The sequence below is a fragment of the Haliotis cracherodii genome, unplaced genomic scaffold (genome assembly GCF_022045235.1).
Source record: "Haliotis cracherodii isolate W230 unplaced genomic scaffold, xgHalCrac1.p SCAF_15, whole genome shotgun sequence".
Lineage (NCBI taxonomy): Eukaryota > Metazoa > Mollusca > Gastropoda > Lepetellida > Haliotidae > Haliotis > Haliotis cracherodii.
Window position 1 is genome coordinate 3,905,724 of NW_027266270.1, and position 14,465 is coordinate 3,920,188.

Below are 14,465 nucleotides of genomic sequence, written 5' to 3' on the forward strand. Positions count from 1 at the left end.
TAACATGTATACTGTACACCCTCACATATAGCGAGATAACATGTTTACTTACACCCTCACATATAGCGAGATAACATGTGTACTGTATACCCTCACACATAGCGAGATAACATGTGTACTGTACACCCTCACATATAGCGAGATAACATGTGTACTGTACACCCTCACATATAGCGAGATAACATGTGTATTGTACACCCTCACATATAGCGAGATATCACGTGTATTGTATACCCTCACATATAGCGAGATAACATGTGTATTGTACACCCTCACATATAGCGAGATATCACGTGTACTGTACACCCTCACATATAGCGAGATAACATGTGTATTGTACACCCTCACATATAGCGAGATAACATGTTTACTGTACACCCTCACATATAGGGAGATAACATGTGTTGAGTACACTCTCACATATAGCGAGATAACACGTGTTGAGTACACCGTCACATATAGCGAGATAACACGTGTACTGTACACCCTCACATATAGCGAGATAACATGTGTTGAGTACACCCTCACATAAAGCGAGATAATATGTGTTGAGTACAACTCTGTTATTTGCATGGTCGTTATCATTGCATTTACCATCAGAGATCAATTCATCAAGCTGTTGTCGCATCGTACGATACAACTTATTTTAATTATCTTATTTTCCAGCAAGGTTTTAAAAGTTTTGAATTTTGAAGATGGTATACTTAGTTTTGCTGCAGCATGTGACGAATGTAGGGTACAGCCGTGATAGTGTTCAATGTATTCATGAGATGTATTAATGAGATGTATTCATGAGATGTGAGTCTCGTCATTCTGAGCACATCTGAATTATGTTTCAGTTTCATATCGGCATAAAATAAAGTCTACGCCATTAGCCTTACGCCAGTTAGGATTTTCACCGCCATAGTGGCTGGGACTCAGTACTCAAACATGGGAATATTGGACAATGGTCAGACACTGAGTATTGAACTCCAGTATCTAAAGTATAACCATCAACGTTATTAACATGTTGGAGATTAATGAACACATAATCTATCATACTTCTTATAGTTTTACATTTGCATTTGAAGGAAAAAATAGCATTATCATCAAAGGGTAGGACAGACATTAGAATCCGTTCAGTAAGCACTCTTTACAGATATTTCGCACTTCGTTTCAATATAATTCCATGACGCAAATATGCATTGAAATCACTTAGTAGAATTGTTTCCCTTGGCGAGAACGTCATAAATCTCCAGGGGCCCGTTCCATAAAGCGATCTTAGTGCTATGATTGTTGTAAGCCTGTGTTAAAGTATGGGGTTTCGATTATCTTAACGCTAAGATCGCTTTGTGGAACGGGGCATAGTACGACCATTATTAAGTTCTTCAATGTACACACTATCTAAAACCTCCGATGAAGGGAGGCGAGTACCAATGATATACGTAGGTAGGATTGCGTCGCCCTTCCCAGTGTTTCAGTGTCTTACAATTGTGTTAATTACATCACGATTCTTAGCATAGTCACATATAGCATCATTAACAACTTCAAAGGGTTCGTAGACCTAAGCAATCTTCTATGAAATCTACTACTGAGGTAGCTATTGACAAGGGCAAAGACATATTGTCAAGTGTATTGGCGAAACTAATGTTCTTGGATGATGATGTGAACAAGATGTTTGACATTTGGAAGTGAATAACATGGACGTAATATGAATGTAACACACAAAAATGGACCCGTCTCTGGAAAACATAATGTATGGCACCAGTTGTCCAACTCCGTCATGATAAGTATCTAAGCATTAAAGCTTGCAAAATTTCATTCATGTAACATGTAGGAAGAATTGTCTCCATCCTAGACACTACGCTCTAAGTCATATAACATGGATAAAGGGCCGCAACTGTGAAAAAAACAAAAAAACAATTTACGGCACAAATTTTCGAACTCTTGATCACTGTTCTTGTGACAATGTACATCTTAGATAAACAAGCAGCTTTCATTCATGTAACTTCAGTAATTTCTGATATAAAGTTCCATTTCACGCAGTATGCAAAAAGTTGAAAAGCAGGGAACAAGGGCCATAACTCTGTAAAAATAAATTTAAGACACCAAACTTAGAACTCACTTGAGGACGTGACCATTAACATCAGTGTGTAAAATTTCATTTCTCTAACAACATTCATTTCCCCTTTGAGAAGCGGGCGGGCGGACGTGGCGGGGGATAATACTGTATGGTATACAGTTGTCAAGTCAGAAAGCCCTTGTCATTGTTTCAAGGGAAACGTCAGGAGCGAGTGAGTAAGTTGGGTTTAACGCCGCGTTTAACAGTATTCCAGTTATATCGCGGCGTGTCAGCTTTATGTGGGAGGAAAGCCAGTGATACAGGTCTCAGACGTTTACCATTTCGGTGAAACCCACGAGCACTGGTATGATGCTGACAAACCTAGAAACATAATAGGGGCGAACTGGGATTCGAACCCACAATTATAGGTTTCTGGTGTGCCCAAGGGACGCAACTCTGCACAGCGAATCGCGGCGCCTCAGACGACTGGGTCACCCGTGCCCCCCAGAAACATCAGGAAAATGCTAAGCTTTTTAAATGAATACCATATGCACCATAGTAAAGGGGGAAATGAAACTTTTTTGGGGGAAATTAGGCGACAAACATACTGTGTTTTCAATGTAGAGCTAGGTTACCTGCAGATTTAACCGCGCTTAATTGAAATAGGAACCGAACGCGCCATGACTAAATAAAACAGATTCTCAAATCTAAAGGAATAGTAATGCATAAATATGTTTCCACATGGAAATGTGTCTTATATAACACATAGTTAGCACATTTATGAGAAGAGTGTAATGTAGAATACCAGTTTTGTTTAAGATTATCAAGAAGTCTTATTTTAAATAAACTGATAAAAGTGTTAATATTCCCAACATCCTGGCTAATCCATACAAAATATGTATTTGATATGTGTAGCCCATGTGACTCTGCCAGCATCATCAAGACACTTTAACATTAAATAACATTAATGAAGTAGCCTATTTCACCATATTCTCCCATCATGCTAATCAGTTGATTGATGAAAATGATAAACATCTGGGGACTCAAGAGGCACCCTTGACGAGTACCAACATTACAATGGAAGTAACTAGACAATCCATTTGAAGTTCTGACACAAGCTGAATATTGAAAGAATATTGAAGATTTTCCCATTTATTCACACAGTGTTAAGGCTTGACAGTAATGCAACGCAGATTCTTACAGTTTGCACATCGGTTTCACGATTCATACCTCAATGAACCGAAACAAATACACAGTCAATCCTTATGTACCAGATGTAAGGCTGGGGCGTTGTACATTTGTCCCGCTCTACAAGTACATCCAATTGCATGTGATTACTACAGACTGTTCTGACGTGACCATGTCATTATGTCAGTCTACACACAACAACCTTGAACAAACACGTTGACCTTCACGCCTAGTGTAAAATTAGCTTCGTATTTAATCCCCGTACACTATAACATTACATTAAGAATGACGGCTTATAACCTGGCATCACCAACCCATTCATTATTTAAGCTTGTGTATAAGCTTCGAGTGATAAGAAGTTGCTCCAAACAATACCTCACACACCATCCAGCCCAATACACAAACCTTACACAATATACCCGTGTCCTACCTGGGACTCCAGTAATATTAATACGTCAGTCAGAAGCTACAGGTGTGACTGTTGTAACAAGACATCTGTACTACTTTAAGTATTGTATTTCATGTTAACAAACATTCTACCATGAATTTGGAATTTACTCGATTCTGATTGGTCAATCAGGGGCTATTAAATCACGTTAAACCCCATGATTGAAACAGCTGGTTTGACGGCCGGATCACCCGGACGCTAATATTCATAGAATAGTACTAATTTCATTCAGCTGTGACGTCATATTTTTTGCGTCACAATGAGTGATATGACGTCATAATGGTGACGCGCGATGTAGAGCGAAAGCCTTGCAAATCTTGCTTTGTTTTCTTTAGGGGTGCCCACCTCATGTTAGCTTACCAAGTTGCCGTGCTTATAAGCTTTCAATGCCTGTCATATGTTCGAGTGAAGTATTACGGTGTAAATAAACTGCTTGAGTATATACAGCGCCAAATTTTGTTCGGTGATTCCGTAATTCAGATCGAAAACCCACTCAAAACACTAGAATCAACCGATGCCGCTTCACTCAGTATATTTGCTAACACCAAAGAGTTCGCGTTTTATTCAGTCATGGTAGAATGGAGATAAACATACTGTGCTTATCTCCTAAACATATTCATGAAAAAAGTAAAATACTACTACTCCTACCACTACCACTGCTACTGCTACTACTACTACTACTACTGCTACTGCTACTGCTACTGCTACTGCTGCTGCTCCTCCTCCTACTAATACTAATACTACTGCTCCTACTACTGTAGATCAATATATATCAGGTTATATATCGATATTATAGGGTTTGATTTAATCGCACCTCGCGTATGTAGCCGGGCATGGTATGTTGTGTCCAGCCACTGGGCTGCTAGTTATAACATGAGGCAGTTCTTGGATTATGATGTTTATTCACGTTATCAGATGATAGGAGGGAAGCTGGAAGTCCTCCCTCCATAAAGAGTTCATGCAGAATGCATGAGGAGGGCAGGTGAGAAAGGACGTTTAAAGAAGTGGACCAAAGGGACAATCAGAAGAAAGGTAGCATCTGACAGGTATTAAAGGAAGTCAAGATGCTTCAAAGTGACCTGAACTGGTGGACATATATAAAAATAGATAGGGGAAGTCCAGGTGAAGCTGGAGAAATCACAGAGGCTGCAAAAGGGTATCAAGGTTGATGTTAGTTGGCTGACATTCAACTGCAGACAAGGACAATATATAATGAACACAACATGAAGTGATGGTGTTAATGGATGAAAACTTTCCATATATATATAATGAATACGAGGGGTTTATAAGAGGGTGGTACTTATGTGGTTAACTCATTCAGACTTAGCACCACCACCCGGCTACACATACATCGATGTGCACACTTTGAACTGATGAAGGAGTAAGTATATACTCCGACACGTTGTGTTCCTTATAATAAAGAAGTTGACATCCATACATTCTCTGCCTTATGTGGCCCCTTCGTCAATATGAGTCTGAATCGTGGTCACTTCCGCTCGTATGATGATTGGGTGTTCGCTGAGAGCTTGCGTGACTCTCCCCAGCCACTGACGATTGTAGGAAAAGATTTTTAACTCATAAATCATTAAGAAGTATTACAGTATGAATAATGTCTCTACACATAGTCTCATGGCAGGTTCAGTCAGTGTTTAAGTGTGTATATTTTGTCATCACCTACAGTATCATCCGTTTATCCTATTTTCCATGGGACGATGGAGCGGATGCCCAAAGGCCACCATGACGCAGTTTAACATGGAGACCGCTCAGAGACAGTCAACTGACCCCGAACCGACCAGTCCTTGTTTTATCCTATTAATGCGGAGCACGAGGCAGGGTAACAACAAGCATCACTGGCTGAGTGGGTTAGAATGATGACTTTGTGTGATGGCGGTTAGGTGCCTCACTCTGGCAGAGTGGGTTCAAATCCCAGGACGGGACTCAACCCACAAAAAAAGTACGAGCATCTGTATTTTACTCAGGAAGTGTTATCCCAAATATTACATTTGTTACATTTGACCACTTTCTAAATGGCATTGTGTGTTCAGGGTAACAACAAGTACGAACTTTTAACGTTTTTGGGATTACGCGAGGAGATTGTGTTATGAAGATAAGCTGATGACCGGCCCAAACACCGGAGACCTCAATCAGAAAAATCTCATGCATCTCCTATCAACCATCTGGCGAAAGCGTGACAGCGTTGATCATGACGATATAAAACATTGTTTATCACATATTAGCGATATCCGTGACGATGTGTACGTTAATCTGCTTGTAAACAGGTGAAGTGATTGATGTAACTCTTTGCCTCCTACTGGGTGGCTTCCCATGAAACATGTTGACGAAACTGTTGCATTGTTCAGCGTTCATGGAGAGATTATATGACCACTTTTGCCTGTACAATGGGCGATAACTCTCACGTCATGAACGTGTTCCTAACCACATTGAGGTGAGGTGAGGTGAAATGGGGTTTAACGTCGTGTCCAAGATTATTGCACTTATATAGCGACGTGCATGCACGTGTATGTGTGTGTGGCTGCTTGTACTAGGCCGGACTGATGCCAATTTATAGTGCTAGCTCACTGAGATACCATGCCGCAGTTTTAACATGGATACCCCACTCAGACACAGTATACTGACTCCGAGCCGACCAGTCCTTGTTTTATACCCTTAATGCCGAGCGTCAGACAGGGTAACAACAAGTACCATCTTTAAACGTCTTTTGGCATGACGCGGTCGGGGATCGAACCCCGGACCTTCCGCTCTCCGAGCGGACGCTCTACCACTAGACCACGGAGGCGGTCTAACCACATTGAGAACTGCGTGAACTGAGGTGTAATGGGGTTTAACGTACGTCAAGTCCAAGATTATTGCACTTCTATAGAGACGTACAAATGTGTGCGTGTGTGCTTGCGTGCGTGCGTGCGTGCGTGCGTGCGTGCGTGTGAACACCCATTAGACGAATAACGCCGCTTTCAGCAACCGTCCGGCCATGACACAGTTGCTCACACCCCTCTACACTTTTGGCTTTCCACACTTTTGACTTTCAGCAGTTTTGGCTTTCCACATGTTTGGATTTACATACTTTTTGCTGTCTACGCAATTGGCTTTCCGAGTCGCATTAGTATTATCTCAAGGCACGATAAAACATTTACACTATCTCACCAAGTGCATTCATGTAAGAACACTCATTAAAAACAGTTTACGCTGCTGTTTGTTCATCAGATTTCTATATGGAACATCACGAAAATTAAAACATAATTAAGCCAGTGTTTACCATGACATGCACGGGTATATATTCAAATCCCACGTCCACGTAACTTACATAGTGAACATGTGATGTGAATTCGACTGCCCGAATAACGTGCATAAAATAGAAAACACTTAGGTCATACCAAGTGTGTTCATCAATGTCCCATTGACGAGTTGGAAGCACAACGGAGAGACTGTTGCCAAACTGTGGTGACCCTATGACACAACTTGCTGATCAAGGCTACACCACGCACATGGACATGACCCAACATGCTGACCAAGGCACTACACACGTGGACATGACCCAAGCTGAAGGGCACTTGTTGGCAGAGCAGAGTACCAATGATGAGAGTACCAATGATGAGAGTACCAAATTGTCCTGCTTGAAGGCCAACCTTAAGGCTCATCGGTTAATGGTCATTATCGTGGTTGGGGTAATAGCTGGATTCGGCCTTGGAAGTGGAATACGATCTCTGGAGCCTTCTAATGATGTGCTGATGTGGATCGGTATGTTGCAATAAGTGTTGGATTAAATGTTGATAAATGGAACAAATACAAGTATGAAAACTATAATTAAATATAACAGATGTTATGTTTGGGATGACACTTTCTGAGTAAAGAACAGATTCTCGTACTTTTGTGGGTTGAGTCCCGTCCGGGAATCGAACCCACACTGACAGAGTGAGGTACCTAATCGCCAGAACACAAAGTCATCGATCTAACCCACTCAGCCACCGAGGCTTCCACAAAATGAAAGTCCGACAACTGGTAGTCTGGATCACGAACTTTTGACATGTGTAAATTGTCAGACTTTCATTTTGTGGAACACATTGACAGACAGACAGACAGACAGAGAGAGAGAGGGATGGCGAGAGAGGTAGAGAGTGAGGGAGAGAGACGGAGAGAGTGAGGGGGGAGAGAGACGGAGAGAGTGAGGGGGGAGAGAGGGGAACAGAGAGAGAGAGGGGGGGGGGGGGGAGAAAGACACCATTTACAACATGCACTTATGTACTCTGTACATGTGATTCGCTCGTCACAAATTACATGAAACCTACATTTCTCCTTTCAACACAAAGCATGCGAACACACACAGACACGAACACACACAGACACGAACACAGACACGAACACACACAGACAAACACACACAGACAAACACACACACACACACACAAACACACAGACACACAGTGGTGTTTTTTTTCTGATTTTGATAGTCTCAAAACCATTGATTTCTGTTTCAACTCACACACAGTAATGTCGACACTTCTCGTGAAAGTAAACACACATCAATGACATACATAACTGCACATTTGTTCAAAATATGAGAAAGCATAAACATAAAAACATTACATATACCAAACACTATACATGTACTCGACAGAGAAAGTTATCATTCATGCTGGCTGCATCGCTTTGTTCTCAGTGATGGTCATGGGTGCATTGTGTGAAGCCAAAATGCGGGTATCCACTCTGTGATATTGAAGGACTATTGCTAAAAGCGACGTAAAACCCAACGCATTCACTACTTTATCACTGCATTATTCACACTGACAATGCATTGTCAAACGTCTCAGTGCATTGTTCATGTGACTGAAATGACCCAACCGCATCCTACCGTGTTACTGAAACTGTTAACTGTCAACACCTTAATGAAAAGATGACTCTAGAGCGGGCTTGTTAAGGTTAAAAGTTAAAGGGAGATGGTCGGGGATTGATTTAAATTTACGTTTATGTCCTCTTTGTAATCTGGGGATGGCAAATCAGACTATGATCTTGTAGCTTGTTTGTTGTCCTGTAAGCCACCTTTGGATACTGATCCAGATACCTGTCGCTCTTACTCACGAAGTGTAATTCGAGGACTCTAACGTTTTCAATATATGGACGGAACTTACTAAGAAAATCCGTTACCACAGTGGTATATGGTGGTATTCTTTGACAAGGTAATTATTGTCATGTAATTATCTTTAATATTATACCTTGTAACTCTCCTATGGAGGAATAAAAGTATATATATATATTGCCGTAATCCGAAAAACTATAAATTTAGAACGGTTCTGTCTTCGAACGCTGTAAGGTTATTTAGTAACTTATGTAAATATCTGTGTCAAAGATATGAAGATATGCAAACACTGTAATATATATCATAATATAAGTTACTTGTGAATTCATTTACCATTGTAACATTGTCTATATGCACTCTATCTGTGTATGGGACAGCGGCCTTCATACAAATAAAGACCTGACTTGACAACTCTTGACAGTTTTACAAAAGTAAACAGTCTAAATAATACTTATAAACCTCAAGTGACGTCAATGCATTGTTGTCAGTGGTACCTTATCCTTACTGTAAGACCCTTGGTTAGTCCATCATTTTGAAAGCCGGGGCGGCTTTGAATTGACTCAGGGAAATGTGGGGTTAAACGGGCTAACATACAGACCTACACCGGGTCTGTTTAACCATAAAGACCCCGACTGGGTCTGTTTTCAATATAGACCTACAAGTTTTCTTAAAGGCAAACAAAATGCCACTGATCATGCAAAAAGAACAAAAACGGTGCTTAGCTTTTTATTTGTCACAATTTTACAGCATGTTTAAACACTGATATTGAAAACGAGAGAGATTGTTTTCCGCGCGTCTCTGCAGCTTCCTTATTCCTGATTGCTGGATTTGAAACCACTTTAGCGCCATCGGTACCGGTCTGGTCGGCTTTTTCCGCCGTTCCTTGACCATCCTTGTTGGGAGCAATGGAGACTGTCGCAGCACTGTTCGTACCGGTCTCGGTTTTCCCCGCCTTCGCCAATGGTTCTTCATTTGAACTCCCGTAAATAATATCAGAAAATAATATCAGAAACAGCAGCCTGCATTGCCGTGTTAGTCCTCTTGTACAGACGCACAGCTGCACTGCCGTGTTAGTCCTCTTGTACAGACGCACAGCTGCACTGCCGTGTTAGTCCTCTTGTGCAGACGCACAGCTGCATTGCCGTGTTAGTCCTCTTGTACAGACGCACAGCTGCACTGCCGTGTTAGTCCTCTTGTACAGACGCACAGCTGCATTGCCGTGTTAGTCCTCTTGTACAGACGCACAGCTGCACTGCCGTGTTAGTCCTCTTGTACAGACGCACAGCTGCATTGCCGTGTTAGTCCTCTTGTACAGACGCACAGCTGCATTGCCGTGTTAGTCCTCTTGTACAGACGCACAGCTGCACTGCCGTGTTAGTCCTCTTGTACAGACGCACAGCTGCATTGCCGTGTTAGTCCTCTTGTACAGACGCACAGCTGCACTGCCGTGTTAGTCCTCTTGTACAGACGCACAGCTGCATTGCCGTGTTAGTCCTCTTGTACAGACGCACAGCTGCACTGCCGTGTTAGTCCTCTTGTGCAGACGTACAGCTGCATTGCCGTGTTAGTCCTCTTGTACAGACGCACAGCTGCACTGCCGTGTTAGTCCTCTTGTACAGACGCACAGCTGCATTGCCGTGTTAGTCCTCTTGTACAGACGCACAGCTGCACTGCCGTGTTAGTCCTCTTGTGCAGACGCACAGCTGCATTGCCGTGTTAGTCCTCTTGTACAGACGCACAGCTGCATTGCCGTGTTAGTCCTCTTGTGAAGACGCACAGCTGCATTGCCGTGTTAGTCCTCTTGTGCAGACGCACAGCTGCATTGCCGTGTTAGTCCTCTTGTGCAGACGCACAGCTGCATCGCCGTGTTAGTCCTCTTGTGCAGACGCACAGCTGCATCGCCGTGTTAGTCCTCTTGTACAGACGCACAGCTGACCTGCGGTGACCTGCAAAATGCATTAAAACTGCAGCATGAAATATTTTCGGCAACAGTTAAATTAATAACACACTTTTCAATTTTTATTCTAAAAGAGAAGTATATTTCTCCAACTCAGAAAAAAACGGATAAATTGCTATCTAGAGACGGGGTGATGGAAGTCTGTTTCAACTCCGTTTCACCAGTCCTTCAATCACTTCACAACGGACCGTTTCCGGCTTCTGCATCACTGATGTTGGTATGTGATGCAGCGAATCCTGCAGGCAACAGTTTGAACTGGCAATCCAGTGTTTGAATTGCAGGGAACACGCTACCTCAATGAACTAGTTAGATATTCTGTACACAGTCCCAAACATGTTATGACTATTCATTACAGATTAACGCTACATCTGTATACATTGCTTGCTTAACTTATATGGGCTTGTTAGTTTTTTTCGAATACTTACCAGTCTGTTCACAAATAATCCGTTCATCTACTCCTGCGTTTTAAAGCCTCGTGGCTGTGGATAACCTCAGCGAGTGGTTCGTTCTCTTGCTGGAAAAACCTGCTTCTTCGTACATCCTCTTCACGGTGGTTTACAGCGTGTTGTGCCCGACGGGTGTGGTAGTAAACCAACAGTCTGGAGTGGGAGCTTTGGACGGGGTCAGGTAGAAAGCGTCCGTCTTCGGGTTCTTGGGACTGAAATGGAAATGAAACAAGGTTTCAGAAAAAAAGTCAAGTTTACCTCCAAACATTTCAACGAACTCGTTTTTGGTATATCGTTACATAGAAGGTATCCTATGTACTTTAAAAGTTTAGTCACCACAGTGACGTGTATTTCTCCCTTAGCTTGATGTAGCAGCGGGCGGGGTCGACATTTTCAAACACTTTGACAGTCTTCGGTTCAACTTTTTGATGTTTCAACCCTCCTGTGTTAGTTTTTGAAACATCCTCGCAGTACCGCATGTAGCGTTTCTTGGTAACTGGATCGATGAATGGTCCAGTTAGTTGGGGCTTCTCGCGCAAACGTAGACTTCTATGTCCAGCACCTCCACGGGGAGCAAAATGTAGGCCATTCAGGAACACCACAGTGTTTTGCAAGTGAGCCGGATTCGTATCCCCGAGAATCCCCCGTTCCCACAAAATATTTTTATTGGTTCTGCTGGTTTTCGGTTGCTGGACCCATAGCCTGCGGCGGATAACTTTTTCATTACTGCGTCTAGTGCGGCTGTGGCCTGAGAAAAAGCCTCACTCGTATACAAACCAACTAGTCGCGCATTCATTCTCAAGTAACCCTGAATCCCACAAAAAGCTGCATAAACACGCAGGGACTGATAATTTTCACCATTTTCTTTGCGAATTTCAAAAACAAACCTTTGGAGCGCCTGGTTTAGGTAAAAGTCTGACATGTCAAGCAGCGCACATTTTTTATTTTTTATTTTTTATTTTGTTTATTCAGTCATGTACCACCGGATACAGATACAGTCGAATAACAGTACAAATTCCATGTATAACGGTAATTCGCAAAAGGATGTGGTACAGCGGAGGCATAAGGCATAATCCACAGCATGGTACAGATGAAGGCATATTTATGTAGACACTTAAAAAGGTGCGGTATTTATGGTACATCAAATTATGTTGCAAGCATCAAGTGAATAAGTTATTTTACAATTTGAGCAAACAAAGCCCATTTTCTCTTAAAGGCTGAGAAGTAATTATTTCTACGTGCAATATGATATTCAACGTCATAGATACTTCTTATTGTGTTCTTAAAAGCAACAAAGTCAACATTTTCATTCTTAATCCACTGGACAAAGATAAATCTTTTAGCAGCTACAGTCAAATGGTTAATTAATACATCAGAGGTACCAAAAAGGAGCTCGTTGTCAGTTATATGAATTTTTCTATGCAAAATATAAGTCAAGTAAATACAGAAATCTGACCAAAAATTCTTAACAACATGACATTCAATATAAACATGAAAAACATTTTCTTTGTGAGTATGACACATAGAAAATGCATCGTTATCAATAAGTTTCATTCTTAATAACTCACGTTTAGTAAATATTACTTTATGAATAAATCTAAACTGGAAATCCCTGTGTTTTGTGTCCCTTAACCCCTGGCAATATACACTGAATATTTGATTCCATGGAAAAGAACATCATAGCTGATTTTCCCATTTCAAACAAGATTTAGGGAGAGGGAGGGAATTCCCTCTCAGTTTATTATAAAAAACCCTTTTGTTCCTTTAATAGAACGTGTAAGATCATAAATTCAAGGAGATACTGTGAGGTTAGAGGAGGAATGTAGATTTTTATCAATATTTTGTCTCCAACTTCTTGGAATGTTAAAAAACATACGGTTATAGTCGAGAAAAGTTCCTTTAAGATCATAAAGTTGTTGTTAACGTGGGAAAGGGATCCATCCGTTTTCATCATACAAATCTTTTATCGTAACTATATCTTTTTTAAACCAGTCATTAAAAATTAATACTGGATCTCTAAGCAATTTCTGCATTTTTTAAGTCTTCAATGTCATATGAATGCATAAAGTCACTCCAGGTCATAAGGGTGTCTTTCAAGAAAGAATTTACAATTTCCCGATTCTTGTGCAAATTGGCACCTAAAGTGTGGGTATGAGCTAGCTGAAAACTAGCAAGGTCATAATTAATGTTTTTTTCGCAATATCTTTTTAAAATGAAATTTTCAAAGATGATATAAATTTGGGTATATCAGTCATTTTCAATCCACCTTGACTATAATTCCTTTTCAAATAATCCCTCTTAATCTTATCTCTTTTGTCACTCCAAATAAAGTTTAAAAGAATTCTATTCAATTGATCAATAAAAGCTTTTGATGGATTTGGGAGAGCAGAAAAAATATGTACAAGGGTAGAGAGAATTAAAGTCTTAACAACTGTTATTTTACCCACCAAAGTCAAATTACGTTTTTTCCTGGCGTTTTTTAGTGTTGATTGCCCAAAGGTCTTTTAAGTCAACATTAAAACATATGCCAAAAAACTTCAAAGTTGCCATCATGTCAATCTAGCTTTAAGTTAGGACAAAATCGGACTTTACTACCAGCCATACTGCCTATCCATATGTCTTTGGTTTTTTCAAAGTTCATTTTTAATCCTGAGATTTTGTAAAAGGTTTCAGGTGTATCAATGGCTGAGTTTAATGATGTTTCCGAGCCATCTAAAAAGAGTTGGGTGTCGTTAAACAGCGCACTTGTAAAACCCTGTTTTGGAAGATCCACATTTTCAACAATTGGACGTTGCAATCGTTCTCTTTGCCCTTTAGCAAACAGTGATGCGGCCCACTCATTCCTGTACTTAGTATTAAGGGGTATAGCGGTCTTTCAACTCGCCTTGCAGCTCCTCAAAGCTATTTCTTGGTAGAAAACGACCATTATTGTCTTTCGCGTCAAGATGATGGGAAAACTTACTTTGCGTAAGAAAAATGCCATCATCCGAGTCCATTTTCACGAGTCTGAGAGGCAACCGCACACTGCAAACAACAGCGACCATGTGCCACTCAGTCAGCATTCAAAGCGCGTGCATTTCGAGGCAAGGACAAGCACGTGACGAAATGGTTAGCTCTGATTGGCTCTGATTCATACGATCAATATGAGTGATGGGCTAAAAAGGTAGAGAACAGAAACAGAATTTCATAGAACATTACAAATTCTTGTAAACCTTTCGGTTAATATGTCGGATAAGGGACACGGTTCTGTCTTTGTGTCTGGATGCAGACCTGAGGGGGTTCTGGTTGGAAAG